Below are 6,321 nucleotides of genomic sequence, written 5' to 3' on the forward strand. Positions count from 1 at the left end.
GTAGAATTTTTTTCAGGGTTTTGTAAAGTTCTCAGTCATCATAGTGGGCCTATAGAAATAGTTTTATGGTGGAAACTTGTTAAGGCAGTTGTGTTTCTGTGAACTGTCTCTAATACAGAGATCTTCTCTTCTGAATACTTGTTCTAAAGTGACGTTAGTCCCTTTGAACTATGTCGAAGAAACAGAGGGGAAATAGTTTGAAGGGAAATTTGATAGGAGTTTAAACCCTTTAATTTGCTCAAATATGAGAGAATGAAATCAGGACAAGGAACAGGTATATGTGGGAACTTGTGGTCTTGGAATATAAATAGTTAGTTTTCATATGTTATATATACGCTAATTCTTTGTGCACGCGTTTTAAGGCCCCCTTGGTATGTCATTTCTCTGTGAATCGTTGGCTTGTCTCCTGAATGAGGTAAGATTATGCTCTCAAGTGTAGTTAAAAATTTCCTTCTTAGCTCCCACCTTATTGAAAAAGAATACAGAGATTTAATAGAGAATCTTGGGGTTAACTTCTGAGTTGATTCAGGAGATTCAAAACCGTGTGCCTTCTAATAACTGGACTCTGAATGTCAGGCTAGTTCTTGGCAGTCATAGAGATATCCAGCAAAATAGATGCTTGACAGTTCATGAATTTTAATAATTTTGATGACTGTTTTGAAAGGTACTGCCTATTTATAGAATGTATTGTTAGACATTGTGGCAATGCATCATCTTGTTAATTGTTTTGTGTGCACTCTCAGAGCATATCATTTATAAATATATACAATTTGCATCCTAGGCCTATTTGATTTTGGACAATAAATACTTTTTTGGTCATGTGGAACCCGAAGAACATACTATTCTATCACCGTAAGGCAGTTTCATTTTAAATTGAAGTATATTTGATGAGTTTCTTTATCTTGTTTAATATCTTTGTACTTTCAGAATTTCAAAATCATTGCTTTTATTTACGCTGATATTTAAAACATTAAGATTCACCACTGGCAAACTACAGACTACAGCCCGTGGGTCAAATCCAACCAGCCACCTGTTCTCTAATAGTGTCTCATTGGAACACAGCCGTGCTCATTCATTCTGTGTTGTGTTTGGCTGTTTTCAGCCTTCGGTGGCACAGTTGAGTTGTTGCAACAAAGATGGTCTGGACAACAAAACCTCGAATACTTACTGTCTGGTCTTTTACAAAAAAAACTTTGCCTATTCCTGGTCTAGAGTATTATGTTGGGAAGATTGCTGAGCTCTCAACTAATGTCAGGAGAAAAAAATTAAGATTCAAAAGGAATCATATTAAAAAAATCAGACCTTCTGTTAGTTGCCACTGTAGACGGTACCTTGAAAATATTGATAATGCATGAATAACCTGATACTCTTAGTGTACCGAACTTCCCCAGGGTTAGATAATGGCCAATTTAAACACTGGCCCCTGTGTTTTATCTGGTGTGTTTCTTCTTTTCTGACACAATTAACATAGGTGAACTTGTAGAGTCACTTTTGTCTTCGCTGATATTAAGGAACCATGGCACACGGATGAGTCATGAGTGATCCATGATCCTTAAATATGTTTTTTGGGGCCACACTGGGAACCAAAATTTCTTTTTAAAAATTCATTGAAAATGTTTAAAATCTACACACATACAGCCCTGGCTGGTGTGGCTCAGTGGATTGAGCACTGGCCTGCAAACGGAAAGGTCTTTAGTTCAGTTCCCAGTCAGGGCACATGCCTGGGTTGAGGGCCAGGTTCTCACTAAAGGGCACGTGCGAGGCGACCACACATTGTTGTTTCTCTCCCTCTCTTTCTCTCTCTCTTCCCCTCTGTCCAAAAAGAAATAAAATCTTTTTAAAAATCTGCATACATACATAATAATCTAGATTTTGAAAATCTCTGAAAGTCAAAATGGCTAACAATACTTGCACACACTCTTGGTTCTAACCAACTACTTGTATATTTGGTTAGTTCTGTCTCTGGCTTACTGTATTCTCAAGTACTTTTCCACCTAACCTACTTCACTTATTTTTGTTCTGTTTGGCCATCAAGGTATCTCAATTTATGATCCTTGACATTGATAGCATAGAAATAAAAACATTAAGAACTACTAGCTAATGTGTGGCCTAGGGTTTAGAAAAGAGATTAAGAAGTTCTTTACCAAAGTTGAGCTCTTCTATTCTCAACGGTAAGTTAGATTGATGATATTTTCATGGCTCCGATTACTAGAATCATTTTTCATTGAGAAAAGAATAGGACTAAAGGATTCACAAAGCTTTCATTATGTTCTGCTGTGTCTTTAGAGCCAAAGTGGAAAAATTGCAGGTGGGTTTGGGATGTGCTAACAAACCAGAAAACTAAGGCTGAAAGCTCCTTGTTGGGTTCCAAGCAGTTTCCCAGAGTGCCCTTCCACTACAGGGAGTGTATTTCAGTGAGGTCAGGGGCTGCGGTCCAGAGTGCGCCCCCTGAGTGAGTTCATTCTGTCACAGTGGGCATTCCCAGATAAAAAGAGGAGAGGAGCTTGAAAACCATTTCGCGATGTGTCCTCTGAAGCCCATTCAACAGAAAAGGCATGGTATCAACATTTTTTCATGGGTTACCCACTTCTTGTGATAAACTGCCTTTTCACACAGTATGCAGCTTGGTTTACCTTTTGAAATCTGGAAATACTTTTTTTACAGAAAGAAGGAAAAGGCAGAAGTTGGGAGGCTGGGAACATACATGATCATTTGATTTGTTCAGATGCTTCTCCCGAAAGGGCAGTAAACGTGCTTAACGTACTTTGTGGCTGGAGCCTTTTCATGTTTGTGCGACTCCATTCTCTGGCTCCCCCTTCACCCGTGATTCCACTCCATCCGGCTGAAGCCAGGTGGTGCTGCTGGGAGGGATCTGGCTGCTTCCAGCAAGAGGATTTGGCTCCTGCCTGTGTGGTGCTGTCAGATGTTTTACCTTCCAGAGGAGGGGATTATATGGATTAGGCACTATGCCAACATTTAATCTGTATTGTTTGCATTTGGAAATACATCTCAAGCTTTGGACCTCCATTTGAATGTAAGATAGATACCTAAATGAGCACTTTTCTTTTCTAGTGTCCTTCTTTGTTCTGATTGTCCTTCTTGTGCCCCCCAAATTCCCCAAGAAAATGTAACATGGAGAAGAAAAAATACAATATGTGCATCAGAATTATTCCTTAAAACAAAGAGGGTTGGATTCTCTGTGTGTCTTTTTCCAGTGATGTTAGTATGGTACTTCAGCTTGTAATTAAAAACATATGCTCAGTGTCACTTTCATTGCCTCTGCATTTTAATTTGAGGGTTACCTGTCTGAACTCTCTTTGTTGGAATTCTGCCGAATGTCCATTTTTGAGACCAGAGCTAGCATTTCCATCTCTTTTGTTTCCTTTCTGCTGTAGGCAATCATGTGTTTGGTACCTACCATTTTCCCTTGTTATATAGCTTCTCCTGAGCATATGGGAAAAAATGTACCCTATAAGGCAGTCTGTTGCTCTCTATTTGTAGGCGCTCTTAATCTATGAACTAAAAAGTTTAATTACTAGAATATGGTATCAGCAAACATTGGATTTACAGTCTTCATAAGGCTGTTGATGGACTCCTACTTTCCCAGTTGTAGCATGTTAACCTAGATTAATCCTAGTTTCCAGGATGAGGGCAAGGGAATGTTATGATGTCACTCCTTTCCTTTTATTTCGGCTTAGAAGGGATCTGTTAGCATTTTCTATCTACCCTTACATCATCACATATCCTCTTGGATTTGACTTTGTCTCAGAGGGATAAGTTTTGAGGGCCTTCTAATTCATTCTATGTTTTAGTTTATCAGGGATTAGCCAACTATGGCCCTTGGGCTAAATCTGACTCACCGCCTGTTTTAGTAAACAAAGTTTTATTGAAACACATCAAACTCATTTGTTTATATATCAACTATCGCTGCTTTTGCTCTATCCGGGCTGAGTAGACTCCTATAGCAGAATTACTACAGACTAAATGGATGAAGCCTAAAATATTTACTTGCAAAGTAATTTGCCAAATGCTGAAATATGTGGGCATTTAAGATACATTTGTGAAGGGTGTAAAATTTTACTATGTGCTAGATATATAGGATCTAAGAATAGAGGCTATAATACTTTCTCTCAAAGAGCTAACAGTCTTGTGGGAGAGACAGGCAGTTCAGCAATAGCTTAGCCATGGAATAAATGCTCTAAAAGTGAATTTAGTAACCAATGAGTTTAGAATAAGGAACGCAAGACTGTGCTGGAGGGCTGGAAGAGGTGGTTTAGAAGAGGGCTTCATGAAGAGGCAATCTTTGGATAAGAGGTCTTATCCAGGTAGAGGATGGGAGACCCAGGGCACGTCTCTTGCAGGAGAAGAAACACGAGCAAAGTCGCAGATGAAGTTGAGACTAGGACTGCTTTGGGAAATAGCACAGTTTGGATGAAGCCAAAATTCTGAAGGACTGTCGCCAGCTAAAAAGCTTGTACTCTATGGAGCTGTTAGAGTTTTTAAAATGGTGCAGTGGAGAACAGAGTCAGGGGAGGGAAAGCTAGAAGCTGGTTTATCTTACTAATTTCCATAAGTAATTACTTATGGAAATTCTCTTCATATCCAACTTTCTGTTCTCTAGCTTGGATGTCGTCCTATCTATTTGCTTGAAAAACTATTTTCTTTGGAAAAGGCAGGGGAGAAGACCTTTCAGTCAGGTGAAATCATTGTTATCCCACTTCAAGTTGGTATGTGGGGGAGGGGTTTCCTTTAGGGAGGTTTTGGGGGGCTTTTTAAACTCTTTGTTGCAAGAAGACAGCAAGCACCCCTTTCTGTTTACCCCAGTAAGAACCTGTGCCTGGTGGAGAACCCTAACAGTTCTCCTTAATTATTACAAATAAATTATTACAAATATATTATTACTACACACAAGAAGACTATTCACTGAAAGTATTAGGTCAGGTGGCAGGAATGCTCACATTCATTGCCTGTTCCCTAGTGTCCATCAGAGCTTTTTGATATTTGAAATGAACTGTTTTTCCCAGGGCAGTAGGAATTAAGCAAAACGAATGAAAAGAATGTTTTCTTTGCCATGAAAACTCCTCGGACTCTGTTAAATTAAAAAATATTATTAAAACTTTTCCTATCTTTCAAGATGGCATGTGAAAAACTGAGATGCCAGATACTAAGGAGAAGAAAGCAGAAGCCAAGAAGGCTGATGCTGGTGGAAAGGTTAAGAAGGGTAACCTCAAGGTCAAGACGCCTAAGAAGGGGAAGCCCCATTGTGGCTGAAACCCTGTACTATTCAGAGGAATTGACAGATACTCTTGGTCAGTGATATAATCCCAAAAGGTCAGGTGCAAGAGGAAGTATTCAGCAGCTAACTCCAGGATTGAAAAGAGAAAGGAGAAAGTTCTTGCTACTCTTAGAAAACCAGTCAGTGGTGGCGACAAGAATGGTGGTACCCAAGTGGTTAAACTTTGCAAAGTTCCTAGATATTATCCTACTGAAGATGTGCCTCAAGGGCAGTTGAACCATTGCAAGAAACCCTCCAGCCAGCAGCATGTCAGAGAACTGTGGGCCAGAATCACTCCTGGGACCATTCTGGTCATGCTCATTGGGTGGTACAGAGCCAGGAGGGGGGTTTTACTCAAGTAGCTGAGCAGTGTGACTGGACCTCTGTCCCTTAATTGAGGTCTCTGCACAGAACACACCAGAAATTTGTTGTTTCCATCTCCACCAAAATTGGTATCACTGATGTGAAAATCCCCAAACATCTTATTTTAAGAAGCTGCACAAGCCAAGACACCAGGAGGGTGAGAATTTTGACACAGAAAGAGAAATACAAGATTACAGAGCAGCACAAGGTTGATCAGAGGCAGTGGACTTGCAAATTCTGCTAAAAATAAAACTTACCCTCAATTCCAGGGCTGCTTCTGCTCTGTTTGCTTTCACACATGGGCTTTATAATCACAAAATTCTGTTCTGAATGGCTTACAAAGAGCCTAATTAAATAACTGATCTGTTAAAAATAAAAATAAAATGTATTATTAATTAGTAGATAATGCTAATAAAGATTAGTCCATTTATTTTCCTTAATCAGAAATGATGTTTTTAAACTTCTCACTGTGGTGTTTATCTTTGTTCAACTTCAAATCCCTCTTTGAAGTCTTAAAGAAAAATGCTGCTCTCACACATCAAAGCTCAGAAATAGTCTTCCAAATCCCTGATCAATTGGCTTATCCAAAGGGTGACAATAACTAGCATTTACAAAACCTTTCGGAATGGAACGTGCCTTTAACATACTAGATTATCTCATTTTACCTTTAAAACCTTGTGAGA

The 6,321-nt window shown here is 39.3% G+C and overlaps 1 pseudogene; it reads left to right on the forward strand.

The window, feature by feature from the left end:
• The first annotated feature begins 5,145 nt into the window (after positions 1-5,145).
• On the forward strand, positions 5,146-6,011 carry LOC119004046 (60S ribosomal protein L6-like; annotated as a pseudogene).
• The last annotated feature ends 310 nt before the right edge of the window (positions 6,012-6,321 follow it).

Source organism: Sturnira hondurensis, unplaced genomic scaffold (genome assembly GCF_014824575.4).
Source record: "Sturnira hondurensis isolate 20B ecotype Veracruz unplaced genomic scaffold, ASM1482457v3 Scaffold0019006, whole genome shotgun sequence".
Taxonomy (NCBI): domain Eukaryota; kingdom Metazoa; phylum Chordata; class Mammalia; order Chiroptera; family Phyllostomidae; genus Sturnira; species Sturnira hondurensis.